Below are 13,093 nucleotides of genomic sequence, written 5' to 3'. Positions count from 1 at the left end.
CAGACACTGTGGACATATCTCAGCTGGTCATATTCAATCGCGGTGTTGATAACAATCTGCGTGTCAATGAAGAATTTCTCAACCTTATACCATTAAAAGACATAACCAGGGGTTTGGATCTTTTTCTAGCCACGGTAAACATGTTTGAGTCAACGGATTTCAAATGGGAACACCTGACCACTGTAACAACAGATGGAGCCCCTGCACTACTAAAAATGGCTGAAGTCAATTGTTCCCTATTTGTGGCAGTCCATTGTCTGATAAACCAGGAGGCACTTTGTGTGAAGATTGTCAACATAAAAAAATGTTGCGGGCACTGTTCTTTGAATGGTTAATTATCTTCTCTCGCATGGACTCGCACATCACCAATTTAAAGAATTTCTGGCTGATATCAAAGCGGAATACCCAGACATCCCCTCCCACGCCCGAGTAAGGTGGCTGAGCAGAGGGGCGGTGCTTCATCAGTTTTTCTCCTTGAGGGACAAAATCAATACCTTTTTGGAAATGAAAGGATATCCAGGAGAATTACTTCGTGATCCTAAACGGGTGGCAAATTTGGCTTTTTTCAGTGACCTAACTGGTGATTTAAATACTTTGAAAATTTCATTCCAAGGTGAAACAGTTGCACGAGGAGAATTGCGGACACTTCCCTGCACTAGACAGCGTTAAAGAAGATATGGATTTTTCAGATTATGTTCAAATCATTTCCGAATTATAAGAAGAGTTTGAGAACACTTTTGGAGAAATGAGCTTCAACTGGCCTTAGATATATTTGTTCGCCCGTTTTCCTTTCGGGCAGAGGATGTCTCACAAGTGTTTCAACTAGAGCTGATTGACCTGCAGTGCGATATCCGCCTGAAGGACCGCTTTCTTATGTGTAAAGCTTTGGAGGACTTTTACATCTGTTTTCCATGAAAGAAGTATCCTCTTTTGCACAAGCTTGCGGCCAGAGTTCTCTCAATATTTTGTTCCATGTATGTTCATGAGCACTTCTTCTCTCTTTTAAAGCTTGCTGAAACTAAGAACCGTTCACTACTTAGCGATAAAAATTTGACAAATTCTTTGAGATTAGCAGTCTCTCAGAATATTGTATCAAACCTAAACAAAAACATTTCCTTGAAAAAGAAAAACATGTAAATTGTTAATTGTGTTCTTTACGAATTATTGCGTACAAAACAGCAAACTAAGGATCTGATGTCTAAACTCTGAAAAGAGATACAAAAAGCTGTAGCACGAAGTACAACAGCAATATTTACTTGTAACTGCTAACAGTAAGAATGAAACACTATATCCCTTATGTAAAATTACTTCTAGAATAGAATATTTATGACACTAGTTCATTTAAGAAATTGATATATCCTTCCGAAGACGCTTAATGTACATATGAAAAGTGTGCATGTGCAATACAAATAGAATCAACCTGTGGGTCAGAAATCTAAGTTGTTCTTGGATTCTTGTTTTGGATATTGTGTTCTAAAGCTTTGCATTGTAATTCTGCCACACGAACACTAATTGTTACGTAAAAAGTAAATTGTTTACTTGTTTTACTGCTCACTGACCACTTTTACAGAGCTGCACTTCATGTGTTATTTTGTTTATGTTGGATTTGACTGCAGGACAGCCAGCGCAGAGCAGTGCTGTGCTGTGCGGTCTCACTCACTCCACAGCTATCTCTCTTGCTCCTATGCTGACACACGGTCGCATACAGGGTGCTGCACTACACTGTCTTGCACCCGCCGGGCACTATTCGTGGATGAGCCTGAGATAACCCATAACTGAGCAAAAAGGAATCTGACTTGACGCCACAAATCTGTCCCCATAACCTGGCCAGAGAGAGGTGGGAAGGGATTGAGAGAATCATGGGACGTGGACACTATCCCAAAGGTCATCATGTGGTGACCAATGTAATGGAGGAAAATAGGAAGGGGAAGTGAGCAACAGATCTATAGCAGAGAAACTGCCATAAACGACACTGAAATGTGTAGGGGAGCCATCATGAAGAAGGAACAGGTCATGGTCTGCAAGAAACTTGTCTATGAGTTGACCCAGGCTAAACAAGAAAGCACTGCCTCACAAGGGGTGATGGGCATTAAAATCCTGAAGGAAGAGGGAAGTAGGGGTAGTTGCTGAAGGAGGGTAGCTAGGAAAGCTGGCGTAGGTGGCCTGTCAAAGGAGCTACGGAATGCAAACCATAACTGCAGAGCCCAAGTGGATCCAGAAGGCAACCACGTTCAATTTGGTGCAACCAACGTGCAGATGCCACTGGATGCCCTGAAATGGCCAACACAGCTGACACAAGGCATGGAACCCATGAAGGCTCAGTAAGCGAGCTTCAGTAAAGTGGCATTTCTGGATAACAACCCTAGCTCCGAGTAAAAGGAAATAAGGCATACAATTCCAGAAGGTAATGGCGGTATCCATTACAATTCCATTGAATAAGCGATCCAAATGGGAGACAAACAGGCCAAAACTGGTCAAGCCACTGGTTCACCATCCATCACCAACAAGGAATGGGTGATGTACATAAACGAGGACTGTCTCAGGTTAAGAGGGTGCCTATGAAGGCACCAGCAATGCTGTGTCCCCAGACTTCTGTTTTTTCTTCTCCTCTTCCTCCTCTTTCGTAGGTCAAGGAGGGCAGTGCATGGAGAGAGAGAGCAGGCTTCAGTGAGATCTGGAACCAAGAAAGGAGGAAACCTTGGGGCGCATCGACTGTGGGTCCTGTGGCTTATTTGTGACATCTGGCTTCTGGTTTGGGAGACACAGTGGGGGAGGAGTTCCCATCACTGGCAGGTGCCGAAGGAGGAGGACACTTTTCTTCAGCCAGGCAGAGGGAGCAGCTTCCAGAGGCGAGGTCATCGGAGCCACAGGGGGGGGGGGGGGCAGTGCTAAGGAGTGTGTGTGTGTGTGTGTGTGTGTGTGTGTGTGTGTGTGTGTGTGTGTGTGTGTGTGTGTGTAGGGGGGGGGGGGATCACATGCGCGCACCAGTTGGGGAGGTGGGGGGGGGGGGGGGGGGGGGGTAGTTGGAGTGGGGCACACACGTGCATGCGTGCAGAGAACTGAAAATGTGTCTTTACAGCCCACTTCTTTAACCTGTCCACTGTAAGTTGTAACTGACAAGTTGCTGTTGCAGTTTCTGGTCTCAAACTAATAATGATTCTACACAAGCAAAAAATACACAGCTTTCTCTTCACATCCTAAAACTAAAAACATTAGCACCAAATATCACTGAGATGTCTTTAGTCACAGAACCTCAGTTCAAAACACTTCTAGAACTCCTACATTCCAAATGAACTGCTATTAGGCATCTCTCCCACTGAATGATGAGACTGAATGGCTGGCAGCGTACATTATCCTAAAATCTGAGTTAGTATACTGAGTCCGTTCTTGATTAAACTTGATCCAGTTCTCCACTCCAGCTATAGTCACATAACTTCAGGCAGACAAACTATCATTACACTGAGCTGTGGCAACAATGTTAACCAGAGAGTTGTGATTGTTATTGAGCCTCCATAAAAGATGTCTGCCATTTTCTTCTGAATTTTGATTCTGATTGGATTATACTGCCATTTCAAGAAGTCTCTGCCATCTGGGAGGTAGTTGACACAGAACAGCAGATATGCATTTTTATGACAAGTTTTCTTATAGGCCTGTGCAGTCGGAAACCAGCAGCACTGTGTCAACTGCTTTGAGTTGCTTTTATAATCCTGTTTCAGCATAACTTTAAATGATAAAGATGGGATTGCTTAATCAATGCCCATTTTTACTTGTTAACTGACATCTAAGTACATTGTTTGGAAAGTTTCTTAATTCAATATACATGGTGCTAGCTTATCAACTAAATAAAACAGGCTTTTGATTTGTGGAGAAAACTCCAAAAGTCACTATGTAATGGATCTGGGAGATGTTTTTTTTTACCGTATTTGTCGATACCGAATTTTAAATGTTTTCTTATATTTTTTGTCAGAATTTATTATAATTTGTCTTATTATATGTTAATTTACTTCTGTTTTGAGAGTAAAAGCATATTGATTACTATTAGAAAATGTATCGAAGAACAGCAAAGAGACTGATTACAAATGGAAACTTGTGAATTGTGTAAAATATCTTTGACGATGGAGTCGTCTTTGACTATAGTCAGTCGGCGGCTAACTCTTGGTGTGTGTTGACGGAAGAACAATGTGGAGGTCGCCGTCATAAATAATTTTGAATTATGTTACTATTATTTTTGTATTAACTAAAAAGAAGATACTACATTTGAAGAAACTGTATTTGAAACACCAAAATGAGAGAAGCACGTTGAACCACGTCATTTCTGCAGCTGACATAGATGCATTGTGGAATCATACTTAGACAACTGAAGCCAAGACTAATATCGCCTTGCAAACGTCTAACGGAAAAGGTACTGTCACGAAATATGGCAAATTTAAGTAAATAAAAAATAGTGATCATATTTTCAACTTGTGTCTTAGCCGGGATGCCATATTTCAACTGGGGACTGTAGCCGGGATATTGTGTTCACGAGATTTTCAACAGTGCTACGAGGAAGAAAATTTTTGTATGTTAATACCAGTTTCTTTAGAATGTGTGTTACAGTGTTTGTGTTCATCGGGAAGTAAAAGTTTTGGAGAAGAAATGTTTCGGCAAAAAATATAATTTTCGACAGAAGAAAATACTTCAAGAATTTTGGAAACAATCACATGGATGGAAAACGTGGTTTTGCAACAGTAGAAGAGTGTTCCAGATAAGTCACTAAGCCCTCGTATTTTGTTACAACAATATTTTTATCTTGTTTTATATTGTTGTGTATAAATTTTTGTTCTTCACAATGACTTATGAGATTTTCGAGAGTATTGTGCCTAAAGTAGAAAGTAGTAATTTAATAGACTTCGAACATCAGGACAGGTCAAATGAAAGAGAAAGAACCGATCAATTTGATTTAAAAAGTTTTCTTGTAAATTTCATGAAAGAAATTAAACAATCATTTGATGACAATAAGACTTACTGGGATGAAAAAATTGATAACATTTTGTTGCAAGTCCAAGCAGTCAATACCCAAGTGGGTGAGCTTTCGAACAGAGTTGGCAGTGTTGAGGAAAAAATTGAATCTGTGGAAGCAAAAGTAAATGAAATTGATGCTACATTGAGCGGTGAAATTAATACTGTAAAAAATGAGTTACTGGTAGATAGGGAAAGAAATTTAATGGATTTTAGTGAGATAAAAGGGGATATTAAAAATTTGGATGAGAATACAAAAGTTTTAGTAAAAAATGTAGAACAAAAAACTGACAATCGTTTGGTTACTCTAGAAGAAAAAGTAGAATGCAATGAGTTAGAAAACAAAAAATCTGTCAAAGAACTTAGCGAAAAAATTGAAAGTTTTAACATTGAATTTCAAAGCAAAAATTACAATGTCATCACATGTAATCTTGTATCTAATATTCCAGTGAAGCACTTTTCGGTAGATGGACCCTTACATCCCGTTGATTTTATGCAGTATTCTATGGATTGTTTTTTACCTCACTCTCCAGATGAAATAAAAATTAAATTTGTGAAAAAATTCTTGGAAGGGGAAGCTTTGACTTGGGCAAACCAGATTGTAACTTTGGGGATGACCTTTTCAGAATTTGAATCAAAATTTCTGGAAAAATTTTGGGATGATCTTAAACAAACTAGAATCAAAAGTGAATTTTTGAATGGGCGAAACTATAGAGAATCAGATGGGAACATGAAACAATTTTGCAAAAGTGAACTTCAAAAACTTATTCATTTAACAAAACCTTTGGATGACGATCAAAATTGATACCTTAAAGAGAAGATTGCCATCAGCAATGCAGTTGAGTTTAGTTCATTGTCCTGATAGTAATGTAGAGCAGTTTCTCAATTATATTGAAAAGTTGGATAGGGTAACAACAAGAACACACAGTGGGTTTACTCAGAAAGGTAACGGTCAAAATTGGGGAAATGATAATTTTCAAAAAAGGGAACAAAACAATTATCATGGTGTCAGTCAAAATTCAGGGGGATATAACAATTTTGAAAAGAAGGACCATAATTTTTATCCAAAACAAGAACAACATTTTCGCGTTAATAATCAACAAAATAGAGAACATTTTAGGGATCAAAATCACAGAAATTTTGATAGAGGTAAGTACAATAGAAACTACCAACAATCAGGTAATGTTTGGCATAGGAATGGGATCAGAAATGTTGATCAGAGACATTGGCAGAACTACAATCAGCAGTTCATACAGGAACCGGAAATAAAAATCGAGTAGACGCCCCCTTGAAGGTCCGCAAGGTTGAGGCAGAAGGTGAGCATGATGAAAGGACCAATGGATGTGACTATCATAAACCCAAACAGGACAGTTCCAAACCTAAGCTATCACATGAGGTCATTAGTTGTTACTTATTGAAGAAATTTCAAGAGGAAAATAATGATGATAAAGATAACATTTTCAGTACACAAGAACATACAATAGATAAAAGTAATTGTGATTCATTTAATTTAACAGAGTTTTACACTTGGCCAGAAAAGAACAACACTTTGTCAGATGATGTAATTTGTAGTAGTTCAGAGATGTGTGTGAATGAAAGAGAGAATGCATGCTGTGAGAATGAAAATGTTGGTGAAAGGGATCTGGTAACTTTAGAAAGGGGAAATAACATTTTGGGGGATAATTTGAATGTGTATGACCTGAATATGTGTAATGATAATGATGTTGTTGATAAAGTTGATAATGATGGTAATGGTATTGATGATGATGTTGAGGAAAGGTATTTCATTAGTTTAAATAGGGAGTTGGGTATTACACATGGTTGAAAATGGATTAAATAGTGAGAATATTATAGAAATTCCCAGGGATGTTACCAGGATGAAAAAATCTCACAAGCTGGATGTATGTGAAAGTGTGAATTTTGATGTTGTTGGTAAAGAATCTGACTACACAAATAATGATGACACATGTATAACTTCTAACCTAAGTGAAACTTTTACAGATACTAATGATACACACACATTTCTTATGAATATATGACTGAACAGTGAAACTATTTCTTTTGACAAGAACTTTAGAAAGATGCTTATTAATGTATGTGAAACTGTATGTCCTGAGTGGTGGAAAAAGATGAGATATTTTATTTTTGAAAAGCTGAAGGATAAGTACTTCAATAGTATACAATGTGATTTGGATGAAAATTCTTGGCTATTTGAGATAATAGAGAGTACTCATGACAATTTTGTGTCTTGTGCAAATTTTATAACTGTGACAAATAATACATGTAATGATATACCATATGATTCTGATAAGTATAGGTTTGGGGAAATTGAAAGTGATTTATTACATGAGGATACAGGTTCTGAGAAAAGTGATCAATTTTGCAGTCCTTATATAAAAGTTCAAATTGGGTCATGGATTGGTAAATGTTTAATTGATACAGGAAGTGAGATCTCGGGAATATCTGAAAGGTTAAGTAAGAAATTGAAAGTGGGGAAAGATTATGTTGAAATGCCAGTTGTTGGGGTAAAGATAAAAGGTGCTTCTGGGAAGAGCAGTAAATTGGTAAAAAGCCAGGCTTTAGTGACATTTTTAATTGAAGGCAAGTTGTTCACACATGGATGTTTTGTAATTCAGGAATTTAATGAGGATTTTCTTTTGGGTATGAATTGGATAGTAAAAAGTAAATACAGCATTTGATTGGGTTGGAAGAAAACTTTTGATAGAAACTAGTGAAAGGGAATACATTCAGACAAATTTTGTGAACACACTTGGTGATCAGAGTAATGGAAATTTTGACAGTATCAATTTACTAAAAGAAAATAGATTGGAGAATATTGAAACTCATAGATTTGATACTGATGAAGTTGAATTTGGGAATTTAGTAAATTTGAAAATTTCAGAAACGGTAAATTTATCTGGGGAGCAAAAACAACAGTTAGAAAATCTGCTGTGGGAATATAGTGATGTTTTCAGTGACATACCTGGAAGGGTAAAGGGTTATCAGTGTGAGCTTCAGGTAAAACCTCATGAACCATTTTTCATAAAACCATACAGTATTGCAATATCAAAAAGACCTGCTGTTGAGAAAGAGCTGAAAAAGATGGAAGGATGTAATATAATAGAAAGGAGTATCAGTGCATATAATAATCCTCTAGTAGTAGTTTCGAAAAAAGATGGTGGAGTAAGATTGGTTTTGGACTCTAGACACTTAAATAAAATTTTGTTCAGACAGACAGACCATCCTGAAAATATTGATAAGTTACTCTATAAATTTACAGATATAAAATATATGTCAAGTTTGGATCTAACTTCGGGTTTTCATCAGGTACCACTTTCGGTTAATTCTAGAAAATATCTGCTTTCTTGTACAATGGTAAGAGTTACCAATATTGTGTTGTGCCATTTGGGTTAAATTCTTCTGTTTCCGAATTTATAAGAGCTTTGGATCATGTACTGGGGCAAGAACTTGCGTCTAAACTGATAATTTATTAATTTATGTAGATGACATTTTGGTTACAGGGCAAAATTGGGAGGAACATTTTTTGATTTTGAAGTCAGTTTGTGAAAAACTTAGAAAAGGGGGGATGACATTGAAATTAGAGAAATGTAAATTTGCAGTTTCTGAATTAAAATTTTTGGGTCATGTCACAGACAAGGGAATTTTGGCAGATCCAGAAAAAATTAAAGCAATTTCAGAAATTCCTATTCCTAAGACTAAAAAACAATTAAAGTCGTTCTTTGGGTTATGCGGTTATTACCGAAAACATACAAGTGATCAGAGTCTGAATGCACCATGTTTAAGTCAATTACTTAAGAAAAACGCCGTTTGGTTTTGGGATAAAAGTTGTCAGGAAGAGTTTGATAAAATTAAGCAAGAGTTGAGGAAGCAACACTTATTACACAGACCTGATTTTAATTTACCATTTTGTTTGAATACGGATAGCAGTAATTATGGGCTTGGAGCAGAGTTATTTCAAGAAAGAGTAGAGAATGGAGTTAAGATACATTGTACCATAGCATTTGCAAGCAGAATGTTGCTCAAGCATGAGAAAAATTATACAGTCACAGAGAAGGAACTTTTGGCAATTCATTGGGCTTTTACAAAATTTAGAATTTACCTTATTGGACATAAAACCATAGTATTTTCGGATCACAAAGCTTTGAGTTACTTACAAGAGTGCAAATTATACCACAGTAGATTGACCAGATGGGCAATTTTTCTGCAACAGTTTGACTTTTAAATCAAACACATAAAAGGTTCTGAGAATGTAGTAGCTGATTCACTTTCAAGGTTACCAATTGGGGGAGAAAAGAAGATTTTGGAACAAGAGGAGGAAAATCAATTTAAAATTAGATACTTGAAAGGGGTGGAAAATGAAAAAACAATTAGAGCTATGTGTAACAAAATTAGAAAAAATCAAAATTTAGATCAGAGTTGGAAATTAATCAAAGAATGTTTAGGCAAGAAGGGGTATGAGAAACTTGATAAATTTTACAAATTGCATAAGGGGATTTTATTTCGGAGAACAGATGTAGATTCTGATAATTGGAAACTGTGTTGGCCAGAGGCAGATGCTGATAAGCTGATCATTTACATACATGAAAGTTTTGGTCATTGTGGGATACAGAAGTGCATTCAAAAGATACAAGAAAATGTTTATTTTTACAATATTGGAAAGAAGGTAAGAAAAGAATTGGCAACCTGTGACAAATGTCAGAGAGCTAAAGTGAGCAATCAAAGATGTGGTGGAGAGATGCAAAACATTATTCCAGAAAAACCTTTAGATCTTATCGCAGTGGACTTATATGGAATGTTACCAAAGAGTAAAGGTGGTCACTGTTACATATTTGTTATGGTAGATGTATTTTCAAAATTAATTAAACTATATCCTGTGAAAAAAGCTACTAGCCATGAAATTATAATAAAAATTGAAAGAGATTATTTCGCACAGGTGGGTAAACCAAAAGCTATATTATCAGATAATGGTTCACAGTTCACCTCTAAAATTTGGAAAAAATTTATTGAAAGATCGAAATTGAAGCATATACTTATATCTGTTTATTCTCCGTCCACCAATCCTGCAGAAAGATATATGAGGGAAATTGGGAGACTTTGTAGAACTTATTGTAGCCATAAACATCCAACCTGGTTTGAGCACATTCGAAATTTTGAAGATATTATGAATAGCCTACAACATAGTTCCACAGGATTTTCACCGCATGAGATTATGTTTAATATTAGACCTCCAAATCTTATATCAGAACTTATTGAATTTCCTAAATGTACACCTTTAACTATGCAAGAGAGAGAAGATATTGTCAGGGAAACTATGAGGAAACAAGGGGAAAAGAGGAATAAAAGACATAACAATAGGGTAAGATTAACCACTTTTAAAATTGGGGATCTTGTTCTGGTCAAATCTCATGAAAGATCAAAAACGTTAACTTCAGAAATTAAAAAATTCTTTGATATCTATATTGGGCCTTTTGAAGTCATAGAAAATCCACACCCTAATTCTTATTGTTTGGTGTATCCTAAGTCAAAGAAATTATTTGGTCTCAGGAATGTTGTCTCTCTAAAACTGTATAAACAGAAATCATAATTTCAAAATTTAAATAACCTATTATCATCTAAAACAAAAGTCCTCCACTGGAATACGCTTGTTAGAACAAAACTGCCTGTACAACCAAGTATGTATATTTGCATGTATAAATTAATAATTTGAAGTCACATGTTAATTGAAACTGATGAAAAAACACTGTTGTAACAAAGAATGAGAGAAAGATTTATTTTTACTTTTTTTTTTTTTTTTTTTTAAAAAAAAAGGTCTCCATAGTGAGCATTTCTGAATTTTTCTAATTTTTGGAAGCCAAGTCTTCCCTGTGGGTGAAGGCATGCATGTGAGGACATGCATGCAAAGGTATAAGTTTCAAAACCAATTTTAGATAAAGCCTCATGATATATGAGCAGTTTATTGTTGTTTATACTGATGTTGTTGGGAGCAAAAGTACTCTTCACAAGAATGTGACTTGTAGTAATATTGCAGAAGAGAGGAAAGTGTACATAAATAATTGAAAAAAATTTAGATAATACTGATGTATCTTTAGCTGTACTAAAAGAAGAAAATCATTAAAAAAATACAAAATTAAAAAAATGAGTAAAAGAAAAAATTTAAAAAGAAAATCATAAGCAAAAAAAATATACAAAAGAAAAAAAAAAACACTACACTATATATGTCCAGTATCATTTTTACTGTACAATATGTAAGCATAATGAAATTAACATTAATATTTAAAAAAAATTAAAACTTATTCTAGGAAATGAGTTTTACCTTTCTATTATTTTCAATCTGTATGCTGTATGTTAGAATATTTCTCATGTATGTTTTATACCATGTATATTTGTCATGTCAAATAATTTCTTTACTTGAATTTTTTTTTGTGTATGAGATTGATGGGGAAGTACCATTGCAACAACAGCCAGTAACAAGTCCACAGATTCAAAGAGTCCAAATTTGGAAGAGGTTATCAGACTGCATCATTAGTGTACTAATTGTGTAATACAGATCCATCACTGAGTGTGGTCGGGATTTTGTTGTATATGTCAATAACAACAAAAGCCCTGGGGAGCAGTTGTAATGGATCTGGGAGATGTTATTTTTTTTACCGTATTTGTCGATACCGAATTGTAAATGTTTTCTTATATTTTTTGTCAGAATTTATTATAATTTGTCTTATTATATGTTAATTTACTTCTGTTTTGAGAGTAAAAGCATATTGATTACTATTAGAAAATGTATCGAAGAATAGCAAAGAGACTGATTACAAATGGAAACTTGTGAATTGTGTAAAATATCTTTGACGATGGAGTCGTCTTTGACTATAGTCAGTCGGCAGCTAACTCTTGGTGTGTGTTGACAGAAGAACAATGTGAAGGTCGCCGTCATAAATAATTTTGAATTATGTTACTATTATTTTTGTATTAACTAAAAAGAAGAAACTACATTTGAAGAGACTGTATTTGAAACACCAAAATGAGAGAAGCACGTTGAACCACGTCATTTCTGCAGCTGACATAGATGCATTGTGGAATCATACTTAGACAACTGAAGCCAAGACTAATATCGCCTTGCAAACGTCTAACGGAAAAGGTACTGTCACGAAATATGGCAAATTTAAGTAAATAAAAAATAGTGATCATATTTTCAACTTGTGTCTTAGCCGGGATGCCATATTTCAACTATAAAGCATTATTTACTGTGAAACTTTCAATGGTTTTGAGTGCTTATGCGTATAAATCCATTTTGAAACTGCATTAAAACTTGAAAAAAATTCTTACATATTGCAAATACAAGTTTCCTTCACCTGACTAACTTGTTAGCCGCATATTTCAACATTATTTGTTATGGTCTCATTAGAAAAAAAATAAATAAATATATAGACCTTTATGGCAGAACATATGAATATCACTGGATCAGTTGTTTGAGAAAGTGAACAAAGCCTTCATGCTCACCAGACTTAAAATGTCGTAACATTTAACTGTGGAGAAAATTTAACAGAAGGTCTACAATGAAATCACGAAATGCCGTACAACACAGACTTCTGCTGCAATAAATCCACACGAAATTCAGTCGCAGAGCTGTCTGGCCAGAATAGGTTTATAACATGTATCAATACTCTAGGTCACCACCTTGTGCACCTGGTAAAACAATCATGCTAGTAATACCTGACAAACTGTACCCCAAGTTACATGAAGGCCTTTTTGGCGTACTGTTATTAGTTAATCAAGTCCTAAGGGTTATGTTGCTGAAATCTTTTACAGATGCTCTTTCCAATGCCACGGAGAAAGGAATATAGTTTCTTAAAAAAAGAGAAAGGAAGAAATCCAAACAAAGTCAGCAGAGGGTACTTCCCACTGCTCGAGTCATTAGGGTTTCTTCCTGTTCCATTTACTTATGGAGTGCGGGAAGAATGGTTGAATGCCTCTTGCATGCAGTAATCATTCTAATCTTATCCTCACTATACCCATGCGATACACAGGATTGTAGTATATACCTAGAGTAATCATTTAAAGCCCATTCTTGAAACTTTGT

General features: G+C 35.7%; 1 protein-coding gene across 1 annotated transcript in view; it reads right to left on the bottom strand.

Annotated features, from left to right (window-relative positions):
- LOC126484423 (uncharacterized) overlaps positions 1-13,093 on the bottom strand; it is a 251,771-nt gene that overhangs the window by 125,628 nt on the left and 113,050 nt on the right. The window lies entirely within an intron of this gene.

The sequence above is a fragment of the Schistocerca serialis genome, chromosome 6 (genome assembly GCF_023864345.2).
Source record: "Schistocerca serialis cubense isolate TAMUIC-IGC-003099 chromosome 6, iqSchSeri2.2, whole genome shotgun sequence".
In the NCBI taxonomy this organism is placed as follows: domain Eukaryota; kingdom Metazoa; phylum Arthropoda; class Insecta; order Orthoptera; family Acrididae; genus Schistocerca; species Schistocerca serialis.
Note: the sequence above shows the minus strand (reverse complement) of the source record. Positions and strands in the feature narration are given on the sequence as shown.